Raw genomic sequence first — 27057 nt, 5'->3', positions numbered from 1 at the left:
TTTTTCTGGAAGCTTACTTAATTGTCCCAGCACCATTTATTAAATAGTACAACATTGTCCCAATGTTTTGAGATGACATATTCATGATATATTAAATTTCCATATGTTCATTGGGTCTATTTCTTGGCTTTCTTTTCTATTTCACTGATTTGCCTATTCATGGAAAAGCATCGGATCAATGTTGCAATTACAGAGGCTTAAGATATGCATTAATATCTAGCATGGATGGTCTTTCCATGTAGTTTAACTTGTTCAGTGTTTTCCAAACTATCTGTGCATGTTTATTTTTCAGTATGAACTTTTGAATTAACTTGTCAACTCCACAAAAATGCCTGTGGATATTAATTAGGATTCCATTACATTTATAAAGCAAGAAAAACCTTCCTGTTAGTAATGTTAATCTGTCCCATCTAAGAACAAAGAATAGCTTTCTATTATTTATCTAGTCTTTCAGTAGTGTCAGAAGTTTTCCTTTAGATTTTTCAAATTTCAAAAAAAAAGATTTTTCAAAGTTCTTATTAATTTCATAATAGTTAATTTTTTATTGCTCTTGACAATTGTTATAATTTGTGTGAATGGGGGCTAATAGTTATTGTCTCTATTTTATCTGTTCACTTACTTTCTCATTTGCACTCTAAGGTTTCATAAGCAATTATTATACCCCTAATTGGTGTATCTTATCTAATTGCATCGGCTGATGCCTCTATGAAAATGTTGAAATATAATGGAGAGAGTAAACATCCTTTCCTTCTTCCCAATCTTACTGGAAGTGCCTCTACTTTTCCATGATAATTAAAATACTAGTTTTGGGCTTAAAGTATGTATTTGTGTATGTATATAAAATTGGGGAGTTGTATTTTTCTATGCTATGGAATAATTTGTAGAGCAATAAGAGGAGTTAGTCTTTTAATATTTGGTAGAACTCCTCTGTGAAATCATTCTGGGCTTGGTGCTTTTTGTGCAGGTGCAGAACAATTCCTTAATAATTTTCTCTTTTTGAAACAAAATAAAAGTCTCCTTTGGTTATAGATTCCTCTCCTCAGAACTCAGAATATGATTTCTTTAGGGATGAGGAAGATCTTAGCAGCAATCTGTATCATAGACAGTGGTGTATTTTTAAATGTTCCTTCATTGTTACAATGAATCATTATCTTTAGATAGACTTAGAGCTAATAGATTGTCTTCTCCAAAGACTAATTCTTCATCTTAATATGCAGCATAGCCTTCTTCATATATGCTTAGATCATGAATTCTCAGGCTAATCAGAATTTAGCCTACTACATCTCTCAAGAGTCTGTCGTTAGCCTTACACTCGAACATTGTCAGACATGGTCAAGGAATGTCATTCTCCTCTGGGAGTTTGAGCATAATGAAATGGAAGATGGAGTAGAATGATAAGTATGACATCCGATATTCAACTTGAACAAAATAAAAGTATGGAAAAGTATATTTACCATCTCAACCCACCAGCAGTAGTTTGAGTAATCCATTTTTTTAATCTTAGAAATCCTTCTAAGTTCAAATTGAAAAAGTGTAGGTTTGGACTCCATTTGGAGTACAGAAAAAATATGTTACATTTTTCAAAAGCTGTGCTTTATTTCCCCTTCATGACAGCATTTCCTTGAGAGCATACATCACTTAGAATATTATTTTATTCCATTGGGGAAAAAAACAAGATGACTTGTCTCTCTCTCTCTTTCTTTTTTTTTTTTTTTTTTTTTTTTTTGCAAGTTGATATTGTCAAGCAAATACTAAGTTACCTGAAGAAAAAAGAAAATGTAATCATCGGGGTACAGAGTCACAAGGATTATTTATAAAACCCAGTAAGTAAAAGGTTCTAAGAGATTTTTTTTTTAAACGTGCTAATGTCTACCATGTGGTGCTAAATGTCACCCACTATCTCTATGATCCCAAGACCTTCTCCTCAGAAGCCCTTTCTAGTCTCTCAGAATCTTGTTACATGGTCAGTAAGTGAGGATTTCCCAACCTTTTAACTCCTCTTGATAAACAGAAAAGCCAGCCAATCTCATGGGATTGTTGGAAATTCTGACCTAAGCATATTTTAAAACTAAAAATAAATTACAGTAATAGGAGAGATGTTATTTTATTTTCCACCCTCATCTTTATGTTAGGATTCCTGGTAGCAGAACATGAATGACCCAGTCCTGAGCCCCTTTGCCTCACGTTATTCATAACAATCAGAGACAGAAAAGATGTTTTGGAATGAGGAGAGAGAACAAAAGAGGAGGAGGGAGCAAGTGGGTTTGGAATTTCCAACCAGAGGGTTAACCAGAGTACTATCCCATGTAGGCACAGAAGGAATGATATTAAAGAAACAGACTCCCAATCCCCCAACTCAGGATTAGTGAGAAGACATTGTATTGCACTTGCCATGGAGCTACAGCGTTCTTAATTCTTCAGGAGCTTTGACTAGAATGCATTAAATACATGAAGCCTCCTACTGCAAACTCACATATCTCTATCCAAAGTGATCAAGAGCTTAGAAAGTAGTTAGCTCCTCCTCTGCTCACCTGGGTGAATTCTTTTTCCTAACAACGATCCTGCCCACTGAGGAAGTAGTTTAGTGTGAGAATTAAACCATAAATAAAGTGGAGAAAAAGAGATATTATGAAGAAACAGATGCAAAACATATGAGTGATTATGCAAAAATAAAGGATGAACTGGACAAGATGCATCCTCTATGATAAATGAAGTCACAAATATTAATTATATAAATTGCTTCATTGTGTCATGGAAAACAAATAATTCCCTGATGACATGAGAAGGCAGTTTTTAGCACTTGATAAATCTCATTTTAGCAGTTGTTGGCAAATTCCTTAATCGTATATGCTCGAGTCTTTTCACCTGAAATTGAAGGTAATGTTTTTATTACAGTGTTGTGATGATGTTTAAATGAAGTAATGAATGCATTTCAAAGTCCAGACAACTATTTTAATACGATTGTTAACGTTCACATTCTCAAGTTTTAATATTGTTCAATATACCATCGATTGCCCGTAACCTCAGTGATTAAAGACAACTTCCAAGAAACAAGGTGATACCAAAGTGATTATGCCACATTTAGTGAAAGTAGAGAAGGTGGAAAATACTCCATATTTATAATATCATTAGTCAAATGCCAGAGCAAGGCAATCAGGAGTAGTTTCAATGCTCTCATCAGTATGTTAACAAGGAGAAGCAATTTCAGGAGCGAGAAAATGAATCTAACTAAGTCTTGAGGACAAGCAAAGAGTTCACCTTCTAAAAACCCAACGTTGTCACTGTTCTAGCCACATCCTACAACCCAACTGCTCCCTCTGGCTGCTCCTGCTGCCAACAGGGATAAGATGCTGCCACCAGGGATCCCTGGGTGGCGCAGCGGTTTAGCGCCTGCCTTTGGCCCAGGGCGCGATCCTGGAGACCCGGGATCGAATCCCACGTCGGGCTCCCGGTGCATGGAGCCTGCTTCTCCCTCTGCCTGTGTCTCTGCCTCTCTCTCTCACTGTGTGCCTATCATAAATAAATAAAAATTTAAAAAAAAAAAAAAAAAGATGCTGCCACCAAAGGTTCATTTAAATTGTTGACATGAAAGGTACTAAGTCAATGAAAAATATCATCTTATTCTTACACACGGCTCACAAGTGTTATTCTTAGATAATTCTGATGTGGTTAGGATTTCAGAATATAAATTTTTTTTAAACTTTTATTTATTTATGATAGTCACAGAGAGAGAGAGAGAGAGGCAGAGACACAGGCAGAGGGAGAAGCAGGCTCCATGCACCGGGAGCCCGACGTGGGACTCGATCCCGGGTCTCCAGGATTGCGCCCTGGGCCAAAGGCAGGCGCCAAACCACTGCACCCCCCCCAGGGATCCCCAGAATATAGATTAAATCAAAGTTAAATTAAAAAGGATTGTTTTAGGGACACCTGGGTGACTCAGTGGTTGAGCATCTGCCTTTGGTTCAGGGTTGTGATCCCAGGGTCCTGGGATCGAGTCCCACGTCGAGCTCCCCGCATAGAGCCTGCTTCTCCCTCTGCCTGTGTCTCTGCCTCTCCTTTTCTCTCTCTCTCTGTGTCTCTCAAAATAAATAAAATCTTTAAAAAAAATAAAAATAAAAAGGATTGTTTTAAAAACACTGGTAAGATCCATTATAATTCTAGATTTAGAAGGAATCTAAAATCTTGCAATCGTAGTGCTCAGATTTAGAAAGTTAAGTAGCTATATATTTCAATTATATATAACATATAATTCAATTCAGGCCTATAATTCACATTCAATACAATATGTGGAAATTCTACAGACATACTATTTACTATACGAACATGAACTTTATTAAAATAGCCTTGTAGGCCCAATAACTCATAAATTGCTACTCATATATTAAACTCAAATATCGCTACAGTAGTAAGTAGATATTTTTTAAGTAATGGAATACCATATTAATGTAACTCAACATAACATATTAGTTATATTGATTATCTAAAGTAATTTAAGTAATGAGATATGAATATTTATAATAGAATAATTGTTCTATACTATATACAACATCATAAATATTCCAGCTAGTTTTTTTTTCTTTTTTTTTTTTTTTAAGTTAGGTCAGGGGGCAGCCTGGGTGGCTCAGTGGTTGAGAATCTGCCTTTGGCCCAGGGCATGATCCTGGGGTCCTGGGATCGAGTCGCACGTCGGGCTCCCCGCATGGAGCCTGCTTCTCCCTCTGCCTGTGTCTCTGCCCCTCTCTCTGTGTCTCTCATGAATAAATAAATAAATAATTTTTAATGTTTTTAAAATACATAAATAAATAAAAAAATAAAGTTAGGTCAGCACTACCTAATAAATTTCAGGGGGTAGATATTTATTTATTTACTTAATTCAAATGCCAAGTTGGAAAGCAAATGTAATTTCAAAGAATATATAAGGGGTACAAGCTGAAAATCGGGATATCAAGTGATGAGGCTAATATTCATTCTCTCTTCCTACTTATAGACATCAGTCCTGGAAGACCTGTGACAGACAGCTTCCCTAAAACTCCCTCAGTCGAGTAAAATTGAGTTTATTAGACTTAATGCAACCAGGGAGAGTCCCAGATCCCCCGTGTTTTGTAGCATATCAGAACACGAAAATGAGGGGGGATGACTTCACAGGTCTTACACCCGGATACAGGTGAAATGAAGGTGGGTCTTGCAAACAGGAGACCCGGCTCCAACCTGGCAGCACTTGGACACCTCTGGACCCAGAGCTCTGGAGACAGGGCTTTTGAAACAAGTGTCCGTGAGCAAACTCCTAGGAGTACCTTTATAACAACATTTTAAAGAATGTTGTTCTGGTTAGCTCACAGTCTTACATTCCAGCAGGGAGTGTTTCTTGGGAGAAATATCTATGTTATTTTTGTTTGCTCTCCCGTTGTTTCACATATGGGTGTGGAAGCGTGCTGGACACAGTAATGCTTAACAGAGGGACTGACATGTTATTTCTGATCACGTTCTTTTTTTCAGATTTTTCAACAGCTTCATGAGATTTCAATCGTGTCTAAAGTGTTCAGTTCAGTGGTTTGTTGGCATTTTCATAGAGTTTTATGGCCAGCAATACAACTTAACTCTTAAAACATTTTATTCACCCCAAAAGAAACTGGGTAGTGTCTTGGGACAGTGCTCTTCCCCGATTTCCTCTAACATTTCATGCTAGTGGGTAAAATTTCTGATGGTAGGATTTTCAATCCCTTTAACAATCATATTCTCTTGCTTTTTATGCTGAAAAATTAGTGGTTGAATCTCTGGATGGGTTAGAGGTTATGCAACACATATCTAAGCAATGAAACACAAAAAAATACTAAGAAAGGTTGTTATTAAACTCTGTAATCTAATCTAGGTGCCCATGAGTAAATTAATTAAGAGCAGACTCCCTTTCTCAATATAGAGGCTGCCTAAAATATGGCGGTATTGATCATGTTTCATGGATTCTTTCTAGATTTCTCATTTATTTTTAGTAATAGCAATGCTATCAGAGGGCTGGGTAGCATTTTAAGTACATTTTCTCCCTGAAGCAAAATATATTGTATCTCCAGTGGCCAATATTCTACGGAAAAAAAACAAAAATTCTAAATTGTCGCCCTTCCAAATTCATGAAACTCTCATAAAAGAAGTTTTATGGTTTTAGCAGCATTATTAGTATTCTTGCCATTTTCTAAAATATATTATCCTAATTTTTCATGCTGTTTGTAAAGCATGAAATTAAGAGGCTGGAGGACAAAAGAAAGCAGAACAAATTTCACCCGGAGCTATTAAAGTTGTTGCAGTGGAATTATGTGGCCCATTTCCTATAATCCTTGATTTAAATAATCTTGGAACCCCTCGTTTCCAAAGACAGCAATACGAAGGGCTAAAATATGCCCTAGATAGGCTCCTAGATGAGGACCTATCCAGATTATAAGCGCCCACCCCTATCTAACCCTGTGGACAGTAGCTTTTGTACTGGAACGAGGTACCGTTATTATGGAGCATCATTTTTAGATTAAAACAATCTTATTCAATTATTGAATAGTGTTGTGATATTTTGTGATAGTTCATCAAAAGTCCCTTCCAGGGTCAGGGATAAAATTGTAGAAGAGATATCCCCTGTCACATCTAAAACAAAAAAGCTTGAGATTGAGCCTAGACAGGGAGCCCCTTGTTATAAGGTCTCTAAAACTGAGACGCCTCTGAATACACCCCATCTGCTCCTCAGCTCTACCTCCATTGAACTTTGATCACAAAGACTGGGGCCTGGAAAAGTCCCAGAGTGTTCTTTCCGTAGAAACTGAAATCTTTATTTCTATTTAGGTGTTGTGGAAGAGTTTTAGACTTCTCTATGTCTGAACTGCTAGTTTGTTTTCTATTTAAAAATCTAGTTAGTATCGAGTCTAATCACCAAGGAAACGAACTGACTGCCAAGAAAACCGGATGGTTCTCATAATAATCTGAGCACAAACCCCATAGCAGGTTGGAGTGCATATTTTAGTCAAGTTATAAGCCAAATGAAGTCAGGTGTGAAACTCACGCCAAGGTGTAAGAGTGCACAAAGTCATTTAGGGATAGGATATTTGTAGCTGAGCGTAATTAAAAAGTGGCAAATGTCTGTTAACACGCCCAAACCATAAGCTAGCAAGGAAGAAAGGCAAATTTTAAAAGCTAGAAGATAAGCGTTATGATAATTGTCCTTGGTTATCTGGATCTTGTTTGTGGGTCCTGGGGAGAAGCTACCTGCAAACCTCGGGGGAATGGCTGTCTGAATCTTGGGTGTACCCAGGACTCCTCCACTTGAAACCACCCGCTGAAGACCCATTCCAGAGATGTGAGGCTTGTGTGTCTCTTACTGCCGTGTTGGTTGTTAACGACACATTCTAAAGTTCTTGCCATTGGGGTCTGAAGGCTGTCATTTAATGATGTCACTCGACACAGGGAAATGACACCCACATCTGTGAAACGTGAGGCTGGGCGTGTGGCCTGAGACCACCCCCCCCCAACCCCCTGCAGTATTTGGCTGTGACTGAGATATCCCTAGATACTTGGGCTCTCCTTTTATTAACTCATAAAGGTAAAGGTGACAAACTGCAGAAGGACGTTATTTCTTTCTCTTTCAAGCCAATGGCAAGACTAGGGCCATAAACACTCAAGCAGCTCCGGTGAAGTACTTGAGGCATGGTTGTTTTGTTCTTGCTGTACGGCTTATTTTCCTTTGTGAGCTCTCCTTTCTTGCTGCATAACTCTTGCCTGTCTAGTACAGGGGAGCTTTTTTCAAGGTAAATTTCCCAGAGCCAGTCAATAGCAGGGGCAGATAACCTGAACCAATGTCCAGTAATCGTTTTATTAAACAAAGTTATAAAAGCCAATTTTCTGTAGGATTTTTCAAAAACTAAACCACTCTCAATTTTATTAGGATTGTCAAGGAGGGGGAGTAAAAATGTTTGATCATCAAATGTTATATTTCATGGATAATCCTGGAGGAGATAGAGAACATGGGAAAAGAAAAGAAAGGGATCCCTGGATGGCTCGGTGGTTTAGCACCTGCCTTTGGCTCAGGGCATGATCCTGAAGTCCCGGGATCAAGTCTCACACCGGGATCCCTGCGTGGAGCCTGCTTCTCCCTCTGCTTGGGTCTCTGCCTCTCTCTCTCTCTCTCTCTCTGTCTCTCATGAATAAATAAATAAAATCTTAAAAAAAAAAAAAAAAGGAAAAGAGAAGAAAACAATTCTGTGGTTTAGTCTACGATGGCTCGTCTTCATTTACGCACCATTCAGGGTCAGCTCAACACTCCATGAGGTCTAGATACATCTGGTCCCCATTGACCTCCTCCTACCCTGAACTCATCTTACCATTACAGTTGGTTCTTTCTTTCCCTGGAATATTCTGGAATGAATTCACATGAGTAAGCCTCTTTCTACTTGTTGTAAGACCCTTGAGACCATCTTGTTTTGTGATGGTGCCCACAGATCTGGACAGGTGTGGCACAGAGTCCACCTCCGTTCCCACTGTCCTCTCTCTGGGATTCCTGTCTCCGCTTTTATTCTTGGTTTCCATCTCTCACCCTTCCACATCCAGATGTTCAAACTGTATTCGTTCCTCAATACTCAGCAGACATGCACTCTGTACGTGCAAGTCCCTCCCACCTCCAGAATCTCTAATCAGAAATAAACTACCTCGGAGTGGCATAGCTGTTGTTACCTCTTCTGAGACCCCTCTCCTTTTAACCACTGACTTTGGGTTGGATGAACAGAAACTCTCATTAGATACCCTTGGACTATGCAGGGGAAGAGTTTGGCTGAGTGCAATGACTTTGCTCTGCTGCGGCAGAGGCTGTAACTTGGTTTGGAACAGAGGGTGCATTCTGAAGGTCTGTGCAAGAGATTGGGTATGGCTAAGGGGACGGCTCTGGGAGACAGGACAAGTGACCGCCTGAGACGTTTAGATTGTCCTATATAAATATACCTGGGAACAGCTTCTCCACCTCTTTGGGAAAACCTGAGTAAAATCCACCTTGATCACTACTGCCTTTGCAATTTGATGTGCAATATGGGGGAAAAGGAATATGGCAAAAGGATGACAAATGGGGGAAAAGGAATATGGCAAAAGGCTGACTCAATCCCCAAGATTAGGACAGGGCCAGGTTAATGTGCCAGTCACATCAAGATTATATATGATTTTTTTTTATCATCTGCATATAAATGTCAAGTCCCAGAGATAAATTTCTTATCTAAAGGAATTCTGAATTCTTTGCATCTTTAGTTTGTTGTTTGGAAATAATCGAATGCTAGCATTTATTTAATATGGAGAATGTGCTTGGTATGTTCTGCATCTATTATGTGGATTAGTTCAGTTAATTCTATGAGGTTGGAAATAACATCTCCTCATTTTACATTATACAAAACTGAGGCCATGAGTCACCCAAAGTGGCTTATCTAGTCAGGGTAAGGACCAGGGTCAGGACCCAGGCAACTAGGCACAGAGTCCATTCACTCACCACGTGAGCCTGTAGTGGATTATTAGCTGCTACGTGAACAAGAGGAATAAACTCTTGCTGCCTAACAGATACTTTTAATGAGTACATCCGAGGTTTATTTTTGAGTTTGGAGGTAAAATCACAGAGACAAATTAGGACTTCTTCTCAAAAAAACAAAATTGTCATATCTAGAGACAGCATGTTGGGCCGGGAAGGGCTATGGGTCAGAAAATCAGGGTCCTGATAATTATCTTTTGTGTTGGAGTTTGGAACTCAGCCTCAGCAGGCTGACCACATTTGCAGTCAGATTGTCACCAAACAGAAGACATGATAGGCAGTGAAGACAGGGCCACATTCATTGTTCAGCCAACATGGGGAGACCACAGCAAACCCGAAGATGCGGGAACAGTGGGGGTACCAGCACGGATACGGGTCACATCCTGTGTGATGCACGGGACACGGTGGGTGGTGATGCTCCAGGGTACAGGTGATAGCTGTAAATTATCACCTCTCCCTCCCAATTGCCACTTACCTAAATATTTCTGAGAAGTGAAGAATCAGGGTAGAATGCCTGCCACAGACAAAAGAAAGAAATTAAGTCAGGAATAGCTTAGATCAAATAAAAAAAAGAAAGCAAAACAAATGACAGGAAGCAAGAGAAGATTTCATTCAGGTCTGCAGGACTGGAATTAATTAAAAAGAAAACACCTCGGCTGAAAACCAAGTCCTGTTGTTTTTCCTGATTGAATTAATTAGTCAATAAAAGTCATTGGGAAAAGAACATAAAAATATATATGTATCTTATTAAGAGCTGATATGCCTGAAGGAGCGAATGTAGTTTACTACCAAGGAAAAAAGTCCAGCCTTAGAAGCATGGAATCATGGAAATAAGAATAAAATAAAACAAAGTTTGGAACTTACTGAGCCGGACTTTCTAGATTTACAGCTCTATCTTCTAACCTCATATTTTTCTGGACTTCCATAGTCATTCATGATTCATTTCCAAATGGATAATTTTTATTTTCTTGATCCAAAACCCAACTATAGAAACAATTTTCAAAACATGCTTTCCATAAAACTTAGAGCTGCCAAAAATCAGAGAATTGGCTGTTTTCAGAGGATTCAAAACTGATTCGGATAAAATAATTGGCAGGAAATATTATTAATGATCGATGGCAAGTTATTTCTGTTTCCACTGCTTGGACATGAGTAACAGTAAAGTCTTATAAGCGTCGAGTGGTTCAGGATAATGTGCCATACAGAGGGGCCGAAGTACAGGCTGGAGGGAGTGAGGCGATGGCACACAGGATCAGCCTTCACTACAAAGAATCTGCCAAGTGCCTAGGCTCTGAGGGCCATCGTCCTCACCCAGAGAACCCTTCCCTGTTGGGGGGACAATGGGAACCACCTGGTCTTCCTCCAGGCATGTCACGGCTGCAAAATCCAAGGCAGAAGGCAGGCAGACCGTGCCTGGGAGAAGAGCCACCTGCAGGTCAGAGGACTGCTGAGAGCACCATAACTGGTCTTACTTAGTCTCTTTCTTCCTACAATTCTGATCACAAACCCATTTCTGTCTTTTTAAAAAAATATTTTATTTATTTATTCATTAGAGACACAGAGAGAGGCAGAGACACAGGCAGAGGGAGAAGCAGGCTCCACGGAGGGAGCCCGATGTGGGACTCAATCCCAGGACTCCAGGATCACGCCCTGAGCCAAAGGCAGACGCTCAACCACTGGGCCACCCGGGCGACCCCATTTCTGTCTTTATTATGAAACTCCCCTTCTGCCTGACAGCTCACACATCTGATTCCTGTATTACAGTCAGAACCACATCTCTAGCCATGTCCTCTTTTCAGTCTGGATCAATGAAAACAAACTCAGTTTGCCAGTTAAAGCACAAATTAGCCCTTGTCTGAAAACCTGGCCTTCTTGACTTGAGGCTACACACACACACACACACATACACACACACACAGACACACACCTCAGTGGTTATTTTCAGCAAATGGAAAAACTATCACTTTAGCCTCACTGATGACAAAAGATCAAGATCAATCAATAACATCAGGACTTGAGATAAGGATTGGCAGTAACTCATCGCCATTGAACTGCTTCATGAGAAGCCACCTGCTTGGTGCATATTAAAAATGCATATTCCGGGGATCCTTTGGAGGCTCAGTGGTTTAGCGCCTGCCTTTGGCCCAAGGTGCGATCCTGGAGTCCCGGGATCGAGTCCCACATCGGGCTCCTGGCATGGAGCCGGCTTCTCCCTCCTCCTGTGTATCTGCCTTTCTCTCTTCCTCTCTATGTCTATCATAAGTAAATAAATAAATCTTTTTTAAAAAAAGAAAAATATTTAAAAAATAAAAATAAAAAAATAAAAATGCATATTCCTGGGCCCCAGCTCCAACCCACTGCATCCAAATGTGCATACAAGTCAGCTTCTTGGAGTTCATGGGAAAATCACTAGTAAAACTAGTAATTTATAGTCTAACTATAAGCAAACCATGAAAGTTGCGTAGTTTCTAGAAAAAAAATCATTTTCTATGAATTGAAAGAATTAAATCAATACCTGGGAAGGATAGATAGATAGATGATAGAAGATGATAGATAGATGATAGATAGATAGATGATAGATAGATAGATAGATAATAGATAGATAAATAAATAAAATTTCTTAGTGACAGAGGCAATGCTATATGTCATTCAAAGATACCAATTTATCAAAACAGAGAACATATATCCTAAAGATGGTGACCAGTATAAAAAGAAGTCACGAAGTAATAGGTAGGAATTAGGTAGCATGCTAATCTGCATGATCACGCTGTCATTGTCTTGCACAAGTTTAGGGATGCAAAAAGTTATACTGGAGCTTGTCATTCAGCTTTTTAAGGCTTCTTAAGCTCAAGGTTGAATTTGAAGCTGAAGTTAGATCTCAGATCCCAGCTGAAAATATCAAGGCTAATATTTGGTGCTTCTCCTAATAATTGACTCAACTGGGACCCCTGGGTGGCTCAGTGGTTGAGCATCTGCCTTCGGCTCAGGGCGTGATCCCAGGGTTCCGGGATTGAGTCCTGCATTGGGCTCCCCACAGGGAGCCTGCTTCTCCCTCTGCCTGGGTCTCTGCCTCTCTCTCTGTGTCTCTAATGAATAAATAAAAATCTTAAAAAATAAATAAATAACTGACTCAACTTCCCTAATAACAGTGCTGCTGGTATTATAGTGAAACAGAGGGACCAGGCCCTTGCTCTCCTGGAGGGTATGGTAAAGTAAACCAACTGCAAATGAATAAAGCAATATTAACTACTTAATAGCAATGAATATCTATAGATCATGATATGGGATAAAAATTAAACAAATGCAGTGTAAGAATAGAGAATACTTATGGTTGGGAAACATGTTTTGGGTTGGGTGGCAGAAGGAAAGCTCTCTCTAAGAAAGGAAAGGCCTAACAAAACCTCAAGAAGAAGACTGATACTAACTAGGACCCTGGAAAGAAGGTCGGAGACCACGAATTTTATAAAGGATGACTGATGTCATTTATTAAATTATCTGCGCACAGGAAACAATGAGGATCATATCCTCCAGCGACCAGCTGAGGAACTCCCATTCTGGACACCTCTCTTTCCTGAGTTCTCTCGTACAACATGAGTAGGACCCAAGATCCAACCTGCCCCCTCACCTACCCTTTCTAGAAATTGTTTTGAAACAAGTAGGGAAGGGAGCCCTCCTGCTCACAAGTCAGTTCACTCCTAATATAATTTGGCACGAATGTTTATACTCTGCAAACAGAAATATCAACATTAAACGAGTTAAAGTATACATTGTTAGAGAGACTCAAATACACGTGATGAAGAACAGGTGAAGTTACTGGAAGTAAGTACTATGTCTGAAAGGAGAAATAGATAAATTCTTGAAAAGTGCACATCGTATTATTAATCTATAGTTTTTAACTTTTAGACTATCTGACACGCAGTATTTTATTTATTATGGAGGCAGAACTATAATATTTTTCATCATCCTGCATGATTCCCAGGGACATATAAATCCACAAATGCACTTACATATTTACTAGGCTTTCAGTATACATTCGAAGGACTGCATGAAACCACGGAGGTGTGAAAAGGTGACGGGGAGCGTTCGTGCCAGAGTGAATCAAACTACAACTGTAAATAAAAGATCCTGGCTTTCTACAGTTAGTGTTGTCCTAGCATTTTTTTTTTTCAATTTTTACCCATATTCCTATTAGTGTTTTTCCTGTGCTCCATGCAATTTTTAAACACTTTCTTGTGGTCTTCCCTTAGTTTGAAATCCTCCATTTTACCTTCTAGGATAAAGTTGCTGGTAGTATCTGATACTAAAGGTTCCCTTCTAGGCTCTTTGAGTTTTCAGTAGATTGATTCTAAAATAGGCAGGAAGACACATCTCATCTTGTTCTGCTATGGTTTTGTTTTGCTGCTCACAGGTTTTGGGCACATTGGAAAGGCCCATCTTGTGATGGGGTATAAGTATCCAGGAATAGGATCAAGAGAATTTCACCATGTGAAGAGGTGGGGTAGGAATTCGAAAGCGCAGGGAATAACATCAGTAGAGGCCTTGAAACAACACAGGAAGTAGCATATTGAAGGAACAAAATAACTCGTGGGCCTGGAGTAAATCAGGGAGGTGGGCGGTTGAAAGAGATGGGGTTCCATCTCTTGATGTATTTTCCATGCCATGCACGGCAATAAAAAGGGCAATGGAAAGCCAGTGCCTGATTTGCAAATTAGATCAATCTTTATACAGTTTGTGGACTAGACTGAGGGCAGATCAGAACAGAAAGGACACTGGAAGGTTTGTTTGTTTGCCTCTCTGGTCTCCCAACACACACACACACACACACACACACACACACAAGAAAACAAAACAAGCAAGCAAATGGGAAACGACAACAAAAACCTAAATGACAGGGACGCCTGGGTGGCTCAGTAGTTGAGTATCTGCCTTTGGGTGATACTCAGGGTGTGGGATCAAGTCCCGTGTTGGGCTCCCCATAGGGAGCCTGCTTCTCCCTCGGCCTATGTCTCTGCCTTTCTCTGTGTGTCTCTCGTGAATAAATAAATAAAAATCTTAAAATAAATAAATAAATAAATCTTAAAAATTAAAAAAAAAAAAAAACCTAAACGATAAAGATGAGTTACGTGGCAAGATGCGCCACAAAATAGCCTCGCAAACGCCAAAATCTGAGCAGATAAGGCACAAACAACCAACCTGTCCAGAATCACCACCGGCTTGAGCAGTATCTCCTCCTCATTGTTTGCCACAGTTTGCCTCAGTCATATCACCGCCTGGCTAAATAGTCACCAGTGGCCGTGCAGAACCGACAAGATGCAAGGAGCGGACGACCTGCGCAAGACCTCTCTGCAGGACGGTGTTGAAATACGTCGTAAGATTGACCCTGGGGTCCCCCTGATGGACTCCCTGCAGCCAAACGGACTCAGAAGGGGCAGCTCATTATCACTTGGGTACAGGCCAGAGAGGAAATCTGGAGTCAGTCCTTTAATACGCTCTTTGGTTCCAGCTGCTTGAGTCGAAAGCTCGTACCTTAATGGCTTGGAAGGAGCGGCGGGCCAGGCACTGGGAAATTTCATAAGGCAGAGATTTTGCCACCGAAGGAAGCTCTCAGGAATGTGATGAAGGAGGAGACAGACTTACTTTCCTTCCCGTGTTTTTCTTCCTTGGTTACCTCCCTCTTATGAGCGTTTCCCATCTGCCACAATGGCACGCAGCAAGTGTACCTGATGAACGCATTCGTACAGCAGAAACCTAAAAGCCACAACTTTTAGGGAAAAATTAAAGTGGCATTTCTGGTGTCTATGCAGATATCGTTTTTAAATTAAGTATTTGACATCATAGAATGGACCACATATAAAACCGTCCAGAATAGAAGTGACATTCCTATAAATGCTAAACTGGGGGGGGGGGGGACAGAATTTTAGCAACTGGAACTTTTTTTTTTTTTAATTTTATTTATTTATTCCCGAGAGACAGAGAGAGAGAGAGGCAGAGACACAGGCAGAGGGAGAAGCGGGCTCCGCGCAGGGAGCCCGATGCGGGACTCGATCCAGGGTCTCCAGGGTCACATCCTGGGCAGAAGGCAGGAGCTTAACTGCTAAGCCACCCAGGCGTCCCTGCACCTGGAACTTTAAACGAAACGTTTTGTACGGTTTATAACTAATCCATGGCTGGTGGTTAAGAGCGTGGAGTCTGGGTACAGACAGCCTGGTCGGCTGTGTAGTAAGTACTGTGGACTGAATGTCCCTAAATCATCAGTTTTGTCACTAGTACAGTCAGAGGAAATGCCTCGGACACATTTATGAGGATTAAATGAGATCACGTTCTGTAAAGGACTCGGAACTGTGGTTTACAGGTGGCGGTTACAATATTAACCAAGCGACTTTGCGCTTGACTCGCCGGAGTTCTTGCATGTTAGCAAAGTGTCTCCATTTTTTACCTTCATTTTTACCTTTTTTACCTAAAAAAAAAAAATTTATCTCAGATAGTCCATCTAAGCCATGATTTTCCTATTGAAACTACTGAAAACCATAAATGGATTTAGTTCCTACATTACTAAATGTCCAGAAAGCAGTGGCATACACAAAGCAGGAGACCAGAGGTTCTTCTAGAAGCACTGTAGTGTATTGGTCCTCTCTCGAGCAAACTTCATATAACTTATCTGTAGCTCCCCATGGGCCACCGGCATAATTTGATGATCAAGTAAAACTGGGTTTACCGTCTACTGCAATAAATGGCAGAAGCCCCCGTACAGAGTCTTGGCAGATTCTAAAAGGGACGAGGGCCAGGGCAGCTGGCAGGCAGCTCAGTGGGTAGAGCACAAGACTTGGTCTTGGGGTTGTGAATTCAAGCCCCACTTTGGGCCTAGAGCATAAGTAAAAAAAAAAAAAAAAAGAAGTGATGGGGGCCAGGTATTTATGGCTTTGGGAATTAGCCTCAAGTTGTTTCAACGGGGTTTTCGATGGGTGTCACGAACTTTGGCAGAGATTCAGGGTATCATAGGTTAGGATGGGTTGACACAGCGAGGCTCCCCTCGTGAAAGGAGCCTTAACAAGCAAACAGACACTTGATGAGCCATGAGCAAGGAGTTTGCCCCTTAGGGGGATCTACTGTCCACACATGGATGCCACCTGTCCTGATGCACAACCACCGCCCTGGGAAGCACACTGACCAGGCCACTGCCTGTCTACACAGATTCGCAGCCAGTGTAGTGGGAAAGGGGGGCACCGGTTCCCAGTCTCCCCATCCCAGGCAAGGTTTCCCAAAACGAAGAATCCAGTGAGGCTGATGAAGGCATCGCAGCTGTCGGGGCCAGAGGCAAGCTGCGGACGGATGCAGACGGTCCCAATCTCACTTCCCAAGGAGGAAAATCTCTGTCCGAGGCAGACCCCACAAATGACAATAGAACCGAAGATGGGCACCAGGCCTCGGGGGTGCCCTCGTTCACGTCCAGCTCCCCAAGCCCCAGGTGAGGGCAGAGGAGGAGGCCCCACGGAGGAAGCCAGGGCTTGCCCCATGCTTTGCCCCGGCCCAGGGCCATCATCAGGACCCAGATTAGAGCCCCACGCTGCTGCTCCTCCAAGTCTCCAATGTCCCCCTCGTGCAACCAGGGCCGGACGCCCCAAGACTCACCTGCACGGAGCCACTGCAGGAAATGGAAATGCAAGGCCTCGTGCACGCACCTGCACCCCGACGCAGGCACATGGATTCAAGGACATCCGGGGAGCCGCGCAGAGATTGAGCTGAGCAAAACTGGCACCCGAATTAAACTGACAGGGCGACCTCTCAGGGCCTGGCCCTGCCTCACGGCCTGTGGAGCCCATCAAGATGCAGGAGGGCGCACAGTGAGGGGCCTCTGTCGCCCCCAACTGTCTGCCAGAGAAACCAAGCAATTTGCAGATTGTTTTACAAAGTTATTAGGGCGACTGAAAATTCAAGCCACTAAATTATGCATAATAACCTAATAGCGAAATTCCCTTCTTGATGATAATTAAGTGGATTATAAATAAGCATCTGCTCTTAAGCGTATATTTAAGGAAAGCCCAGCTTTTCTTACATAATTCTGTTACTTAATCAGACCAGAAATGCACTAGGTTCTAACCAGTTCTTCCTCAGACATTGACTTTAGGATCCCACAGTGGCTAAACTTCTATCTAAGGTTTTTTTTTTTTTTTTTTTTAATTATTTTTAAAAGATTTATTCACTTGAGAGAAAGAGAGAAATGGGAGTGGAGGCAGAAGGAAAGACAGAAGCAGACTCTCTGATGAGCGCAGAGGCTAACTGACTGCTGGGCTCCAATCCAGTACTATGAGGTCATGGGCCCCATCCCAGGAGCCTGAGATCGTGGGCCCCATCCCAGGATTCTGAGATCGTGGGGCTCCATCCCAGGACCCTGAGATCGTGGGCCCCATCCCAGGACCCTGAGGTCATGGGGCCCCATCCCAGAACTCTGCGATTGTGGGGCCCCATCCCAGGACCTTGAGATCATGGGCCCCATCTCAGGACCCTGAGATCATGGAGCCCCTCACAGGACCTTGAGATCATGGGCCCCATCCCAGGACCTTGAGATCGTGGGGCCCCATCCCAGGATTCTGAGATCATGGGGCTCCATCCCAGGACCCTGAGGTCGTGGGGCCCCGTCCCAGAACCCTGCGATTGTGGGGTCCCATCCCAGGACCTTGAGATCATGGGGCCCATCCCAGGCCCTTGAGATTGTAGGGCTCCATCCCAGGACCTTGAGATCGCGGGGCCCCATTCCAGGACCCTGAGATTGTGGGGCCCCATCCCAGGACCCTGGGATCATGACCTGAGCCCAAGTCAGATGCTTAACCAACTGAGCCACCCAAGTGCCCCTTTTTTTCATTTTAATTTTTATTATTTTTTTTAAAGATTTTACTTATTTATTCATGAGAGACACAGAGAAAGAGGCAGAGACATAGGCAGAGGGAGAAGCAGGCTCCATGCAGGGAGCCCGATGTCCTTTTTCTCATTTTTAAACTTGAAGTGGCTGATCGGAAAGTACTGAGCAAGAGCCATCCCATTTATTCTGTAAGAAGGCTACCTATCTACTGGTGATGTGAGGCATGCTATAAATTCTGTTCTGTTTTGTTTCTTCCTTTTTTAGTTATTAGCCACAAGTCCTTGGAAGACTCCTTACCCTCTGTTTCTTAGTTTCCTCATTAGTAAAATGAGGCTTCTGTTGAAATTTTACATGAGATATTATGAGAAGTACCTCAGTGCTTAATAAATATAAATCATTACACTCATGAATATCAAAAGCTTTTTTAGCAAAATACTGTAACTATGGAAAGCAGAATTTCCCAGCTCTGCAGAATAGTATCCCATAGTCTGTCTTTTTTTGAAAGCTCTACAACTGTTTCCTACAATAGCCTGTGTCTGATTCCCCACTCTTCTAAGTGGAGCATTTGCATATATAATTAACACTCTTTCTATAGGTAGTTATGGAATGAATGTGATGCGGGAAGCAAAGGCAAAGAAAAAAATCCAATTTCCTTACTAGTTACATCCCATTGACAATTCTCTGAAACACTGAGTGACCTTCCTCTGGAGCTTGGCTGCCTCCCTGTTGACACTTTGCTAAGGGCAACAGGCAATCTTAGCACAAACCACACTCCCCATCACACCTCCAGGACCCTGTAAGTCTACTTTAACATATAGAAATTCCTTTGGTCATGGGGCTCCATCCCAGGTCATGGGGCCCCGTAAATTTTAATAAATTTTATTTATTAAAAAATAAATAAAAGCAGTTAGGCCATTTTGCTTTCTTTCCACTCCACAGTTTAGCCTGTATAGCTATATACACCCTATTAAGCAAAACTTTATAGAGCCATCATCATGTTTTCCTTACAAGATATTTCAATTATCTCTTGAAACATTTAAGATTTAGAGGATGCCAATAAATCTCCATTCTCAGAACTAGTTTTCAGAAGAGTTATATCTACAGAAGATTTCAGGAAGTTAGGACTTTTAAGGGCTTAACATCTTGAGTTTCATTTTAGAAGGAAAATACATTTTCTTGATATGAAGTGTTTCAAAGTCTCAGCCATGTCTCTCAGGCTCTGGATACTGGCAGTTTCACCTTTGGGAGGTCTTCTAGCCTACTTATCTTCCTTTCTTTTTCATTTTCTTATTGTCACTTCACTCACACTAGTAATCTAGGGCTTGAGTTCTAGAGATCCCATTTGAGACAGGCTAAGAAAACACAAATTAAGAGAAATAGTACACTACAGGCTTCCAGAAAAGAAAGAATACTCCATACAAAGGCTACATCAGTGGTGATTTTTCATATACAGACTTCATTAAAGAAATAGGAATATTATACTTGTCTCCTATTTACACAAAAAGAGATAACATGTTTAAAATCAATAAAATAAAAAATATAAAAAATAAATAAATAAAATCAATAAAATAAAAATAAAAAGTAAATAAATAAAATCAATAAAATAATACCAATTTATTCATGAAAGACTTAGTCTGAGTTTTGGAACTACAAATTTGACAAAATTAGAATGCCAATAGGTCATTGCAGCAAAAACAAATGGATTGAAAACAGTTTATTAAATGGCATTTCTTCAGCCTGCAGAAGTAAAACACAATGAAACCTATAGATACAGAGAACAGAATGCAGGTTGCCATGGGGTGTGGGGTTGGTGGGCGAAGGAAATAGTAAAGGGGTTCCAGAGGTACAAACCTCCAGTTATAAAATAAAGAAGTCATTGGGATACACTGTACAGTGATAGTAGTTAATAATGTTATAGTGCATAATTGGAAATAGCTCCCCAAAATCTTAAACGTTCTTATCATAAGAAACATGGTTTTTTTTTCCAATTTTGTATGTTGATGGATGGTAACTAAACTTCTTATTGTGATCATTTTGCAGTATATACGAATATCAAATCATGATGTTTTACACCTGGAACTAAAAATAATGTTGCATGTCAATTAAATCTCAATTTAAAAAAAAGAAGTACCTTCAATATTTCTGTTTTTTAGTAGAAAGCTTTGTCATTTCAATCATTCCCAAACGAATCCCCAAAAGATAATCATTCATCACCCTCTGATAATACCACAGGTTCTTTTAATCTGGTTCATTTATCCAAAGATATTAAACTCTATTCCTTGATGAGTCAAGTAAGCACTTCTTTGGTATTTTGCATTCTAACTGGAGATAGACTTGACGGAAAAAGAGAAAACTGCTAGATTTTAACTGAAAATGAGTATTGCTTCCCTGTCTCAAGAGCCATTTATTTTAACCAGTGAATATGAAACATTTATCTTGAAAAGTTCCAGCTGAATGGGCTAATCTCTGCTCTGGGGAAAGAAGATTTATTTTTGGTGGGAACATCCAGATAGACGGGAAATTACCCCAGAGGAAGAATATTTCTGTCGTTTTATTTTCTACCCCAAAGCCAAAATCCTGCCACCAGCAATAACCAGAGTTAAAAACCAGAATTGTCATCATGGTTTCCCATTTAAAAACTGTCATTCCAAAGTTTTAAATTTCTTCTTCCATCTTCTTGATCCACCATCTTGAATAACAATATGGGCTAGGTTTGGAGATACCACAAAATTTTCAGAATACTAGAGCAATCATTTAAAACACATTATCACTTTCCCAAGATAGAGCAATAGCTCCCCAGTGTTCTTAGAATAAAATCCTGATTCTTCCTTACAAGAAGAGGAAGGCTCTATGTAGCCCCCTCTCATTACATCCTCCCTTGGTTCACATACTCCATTGGTTCACATACTCCAGCCATGCTACCTGCTTTCATCCTTCAAAAGTGCCAAACTCATTCCTTCCATGAGGCTTTCACATTTCCTGTTCCCCTATGTACTCTATATGGTTGGCTCTTCTCACTTTGGTGGTCTCAGTTCAGATATTATACCCTTCAGAGATGACTTCCCTGGGGCGTTAAAGAGAGAGAGGGAGAGAAAGAGAGAGAGAGAGAGAGAATGCTTAAGTGGGAGGAGGGGCAGAGGGGGAAGCAGACTCCCCACTGAGAAAGAGCCTGATGTGGGGCTCCATCCCAGGACCCTGCGATCATGACCTGAGATGACCTGACCAAGGGTCAGATGCTCAATTGACCCAGGCACCCAAACTGTTTTCCATTTCTAAATCAATCTTTCACATAAAACCTTGATTTTTAAGAAGACGAGGTAAAGAGAAAGTAATGGAATAACTCTTCTTTTCCAAGCAGAAGTGTGAATAAACACATACACACACACACACACACACACACACACACACACAGGCACCTCCAGACACAGAGTAATAATCACCTCCTCACTCAAGCCTATCCTTCTTCTCATACCACTGCCACTAAAATTACTAATATAAATTAATAGAAGCAATATATCAAAGTGAAAAAACAAATCATCTTTTTCAAGGCAAGATGATCTTGTTTTTCTTTACAGCGCCTAGCTTTTCAAACTAATTGCATATTGTAGATGTGCCTGTAGCAAGCTGAACTATAAATAACCCATTTCCCTCCAGCTCTCTTTCCGTTGTATTCTTTTTCCTCCGAATTACTGTCAAAGCAAAGATCTAGAAAGAAAATGAGCTTATGTATTTGAGGAGAAAAGTCAACCTTGGCCCACTCTCCATTTTTAAGGGCTGCTTATTAACCTGGAGTGATCACAGCTTAAGTTTCTCTGTATTTATGTTAGAATTTGGACCACTTGGATAGTGTTAAACTAGTCACATGGTACATTAAAAACTTATGCTCAAAATTTCTTTAAATGTTAAGAGGAATGAAATAAAATTAAGATTTAAGAAGTGGGGGATCCCTGGGTGGCGCAGCGGTTTGGCGCCTGCCTTTGGCCCAGGGCGCTATCCTGAAGACCCGGGATCGAATCCCACGTTGGGCTCCCGGTGCATGGAGCCTGCTTCTCCCTCTGCCTGTGTCTCTGCCTCTCTCTCTCTCTTTCTCTCTCTCTCTCTCTCTGTGACTATAATAAATAAATAAAAAAATAAAATAAAATAAAATAAAATAAAATAAAATAAAATAAAATAAAAAAAGATTTAAGAAGTGGTACAGACTCTTGAATATAATAAACATTTTAGCTCAATCAGGAATTTTGTGGTCTGATCAAGTAATTTGCACAAAGGTGTGCTGCTGGTGGCCACTAGAGTTCCTTGGCTGCCCTTAGAATTACTCAGGTCTCTGGCTCGGTGGAGAGCTTTCTCCTCCTGTGTGTCCCTGTGTCGAATCTCCCTGACCTCCTCCTACAATAATATTTGTGACTGCATTTTGGGCTCACCCAGATGATATCCAAATTAGTCTCCCATCTCAAGATCCTGAAATGATCTGCAAACATTTTCAAAATCCTTTTATGCCCCCATATAAAGCAGGATTCACAGGTTCCAGGAATCAGGGGTGTTATTTTGGGGGGTACAGCATTATTCAGCCTGCCATATTACCCTGCCAGTGATGTATCAGTTCAGACTATAGAGACAAGGCCCTGTTTCTGATAAATAAAACCTTCATAATTAATCAAATAAATCTGGCACAGCAGAATGGGCAGTGGAAAGTGCTGCCTCATAGTTACTTCTGAAAATATGAAAACCTACTGAGTTGTGAGTTTTTCTCACAAACCTGTTACACCACTAGCTCTCTGATTTATCACACATTGTAAAATACAGCTTTTATCACACATAATTATTTGACATGCCTTATGATTTACTTTTGTAGCTACAAGATTTTCTCATTCCTTGAGAAGAAGCAAGGTATTAGGAGTAACAGAACATTTGCACCCAATTTTAGTATCTATACCTAGACAGTTCTTACACGTCTTTGTATTTCTAGTAACCATTTCAAGTATAAGAAAATATAATTCCTCTTATGCATGTTGTAAAGCAGAATTTGGAAATTAGATCAGTTTGGTATATGCATTTTTCATAGATCTCATGATCATATCTGTAACTCAGAAGCACTGTTTGGGAGAGAGGAAACTAACCAGAGAACAGAATACTTACTACTATATAGTAAATAAATGCAAGGCACCTGAGTGACTACAGAGTTTCCCTTTACTCTTGACCTTACAGAAATAAAATTTTTAAAAACATTATAAAACACTGATATTAACAATTGCATGCCACAACTTAATATGCTTAGATGAAATGCACAAATTACTAGAAAGACACAAACTACCAAAACTGACTCAGAGAGAGAGAGAGAGCACAAGAGAAAATATGAATGGACCTAAAGTAAGGAAATATATTGAATTAGGAACTTTTAAAACTTTCCATAGAGAAAAACTCAAGCACAGATGGCTTCACTGATGAATTCTACTAAATCTTTAAAGTAGAATCAATTCCTTAAACTTTCAAAAAATAGAAATAGAAGTGGAAGGGGTATTTTCTAGCCCATTCTTTGAGACTATTATTACCCTGATACCAAAACCAGACGAAGACATCACAAGAAAACTGCAGGCCAAGGTCTCCATGGATACAGACATAAAAAATCCTCAACAAAATAGTAGCAAACCAAATCCATATAAAAATATTATGTATAACAAATATTGGAATTTATCCCAGTAACATAAGGTTGGTTAGACATGCAAAAATCCACAAATTCAATAACACCATATCAATAGAACAAATGACAAAAACATATGAGCATTTCATTAGATAAAAAAAAAAAAAAAAAAAAAAGCATTTGGTAAAATCCAACAGTCTCTTTAAGATAAAACCAATAAAAAGCTAGTAACACCAGGGGACAATTTCAACTTGGTAAAGTGCATTGATGAAAATACCATGGACTTTATAATGGTGAAAGAAGGACAGCTTTCCCCCAGATCAGAAACAAGAGAAGAATGCCTATTGTTGCCACTATTATTCAGCACTGTACAAGAGATTATAGCCAGGGCAATTAGGGGAAAGGAGAGGGAGAGAAAGAGAGAAGAGGGAAGGGAAGGGAAGGGAAGGGAAGGGAAGGGAAGGGAAGGGAGGGGAGGGGAGGGGAGGGGAGGGGAGGGGAGGGAAAGGGAAGGGAAGGGAAGGGAAGGGAAGGGAAGGGAAGGGAAGGGAAGGGAGGGGAGGGGAGGGGAGGGGAGGGGAGGGGAGGGGAGGGAAGGGAAGGGAAGGGAAGGGAAGGGAGGGGAGGGGAGGGAGGGGAGGTGAGGGGAGGGGAGGGGAGGGGAGGGAAGGGAAGGGAAGGGAAGGGAAGGGAAGGGAAAGGAAGAAAGGAAGGAAGGAAGGAAGGAAGGAAGGAAGGAAGGAAGGAAGGAAGGAAGGAAGGAAGGGAGGGAGGGAGGGAGGGAGGGAGGGAGGGAGGATGGATGGATGAGGTAGGGCGGTCGGTCATCTGATTGAAAATTAAGAAGTAAAGTTATCTCTATTTATAGATGATGTGATTTTGTTTATAGAAAATCCTTAAGAATACACAAATAGCTACTGGAACTAATAATAAGCAACTTTAACAAGGTCTCAGTGTTCGATGTTCAAAATAATTTGTATTTTTACACTATCGATGAACAATATACATGTAATTAAGGAAACTATTCCATTTACAAAAGCATCAGAAATAATAAAATATTTAGGAATGAATTTAATGAAAGAGTAAGAATTACTCTAGAATATTGTTGAAACAACTTAAAGAATATCTAGACAGTGCCCCTGAGTGGTTCAGTGGTTGAGCATCTGCCTTTGGGTCAGGTCATGAACCTGGGGTCCTGTGATTGAGTCCTGCATTGGGCTCCCTGCAGGGAGCCTCCTTCTTCCTCTGCCTGTGTCTCTGCCTCTGTGTGTGTGTGTGTCTTTCATGAGTATGTAAAGAAAATCTTAAAAAAAAAAAAAAAAGAATATCTACACAAGTGTCAAGACCTAAGATGATAATTTCCCCAAAGTGATCTACATTTTTAATATCATTTAGATGAAAATCCCAGTTTCTCTTTTGCAGAAATTGACAAGTGGATCACAAAATTCATATAGAAATACAAGGGACCCTAAGTAGCCAAAACAATGTTGAAAAAGGAACAAAGTTGAAGGACACATAACCCAACTTCAAGTTTTACTATAAAGCTACAGTATGAAGGCAAAGTGGGACTAGCATAAGGAAAGACACATAGACCGATGGAACTGAATTAGGAGTTCAGAAGTAAACCCTCACATTTATAATCAATTAATTTTTAACAAGCGTTAAATCTTGTCTTTCAATAATACAAGTCAATAGGAAAGGAAAAATCTTTTCAAAAAGTAGTGCTGTGCCAACTGAATATCCCCATGCCAAAAAATGAAGCAGGATCCCTCCCTCATACTACGAATAAAAATTAACTCAAAATGGATCAAAGACCTAGCAATTACCTTTCCTGCATGGAAAAGCTAAAACAAAAAAATATTTAGGAGACCTTGGAGAAGGCACTGATTTCTTAAATATGACATCAAAAAGATAAACAGCAAAAAAAAAAAAAAAAAAAGAGAGAGAGACAAACTGCACTTCATCAAAATTTAAAACTTTTGTGTGCTTGAAGAACACGTAAAGAAAGTGAAAGACAATCCAGTGAATGGGAGGAAATATGTGTATACCATGTGCCCATTAAGGGACTTGTATAGATTAGATAAAGAACTCTTACAACTCATATAAAAAAATAACCCAATTAAAAAAATAGGCAAAGGATCCGAATAGACATTTCTCCAAAGAAGATATATAAATGCCCTATAAACATATGAAAAGATTCTCAGCATCACTAGCCACTAGGGAAATGGAAATCAAAACCACAATGAGATACCACTTCCTTCTAGGATTTGGAGTCGCTGACCTGGAATCCTCCATTTATCAACAGAAGCTAATTCCATCTATCTTGAGGTGACTATACTGCCATCTTCCTAAGAAGCTGTATTACTTTACATATAACTTACATGTCTGAAGTTGCAGAAAACACACCATTTCCCTGAGTACTAATTTGCTAAAAGCCAATTTCATGTTTTTTCCCCCTTTGGCCTTTCCCTAAGCAGAGCAGTCCCATCTCCTTTCTCTAGTCCCAGGGAAATCATGGAAAAACAAACAGAATTATTAGGTGCAGGGAAATTATGGGGAAAAATACAGCTATTCTTCAGAAGAGCTATAAACTTTAATATATGCATTAAAGACATGCATATTTGGCTAACTGATCATTCAGGAAATTGCCAAGTCAATGAACTGGGTCTTGTGGATTAGATATTAGCAAATGGACCTAGACTCCAAGTTACAATGTGTATTGGGGAGAGAAGTGGGAGGACACCAGAACTGGGCAGCGGGAAACACCAGTCAGTAGATTGGACAGAAATGTTCCAGGAGACAAAGTGGAGGCAAGGTTGCAAGCTTTCCAACCCAAAATGCATTTACATGTTAGAAGACTTAGCCAATTTCCTGTCTATAGTGCTGGTGTTGGGGTCGGGGGAGGGGATTAGGGGAGGTGTGCAAGGGCCGTCCAGGGTGGAAACAAAGTCAGCGCCTCTCTTGTGTAGCCAGGGAACACAGAGCGTAGGGCAAAGTAACTTGAGTGAGTGTTAGGAACTGCACAAGGGC

Source organism: Canis aureus, chromosome 27 (genome assembly GCF_053574225.1).
Source record: "Canis aureus isolate CA01 chromosome 27, VMU_Caureus_v.1.0, whole genome shotgun sequence".
NCBI classification, from domain to species: domain Eukaryota; kingdom Metazoa; phylum Chordata; class Mammalia; order Carnivora; family Canidae; genus Canis; species Canis aureus.
Note: the sequence above shows the minus strand (reverse complement) of the source record.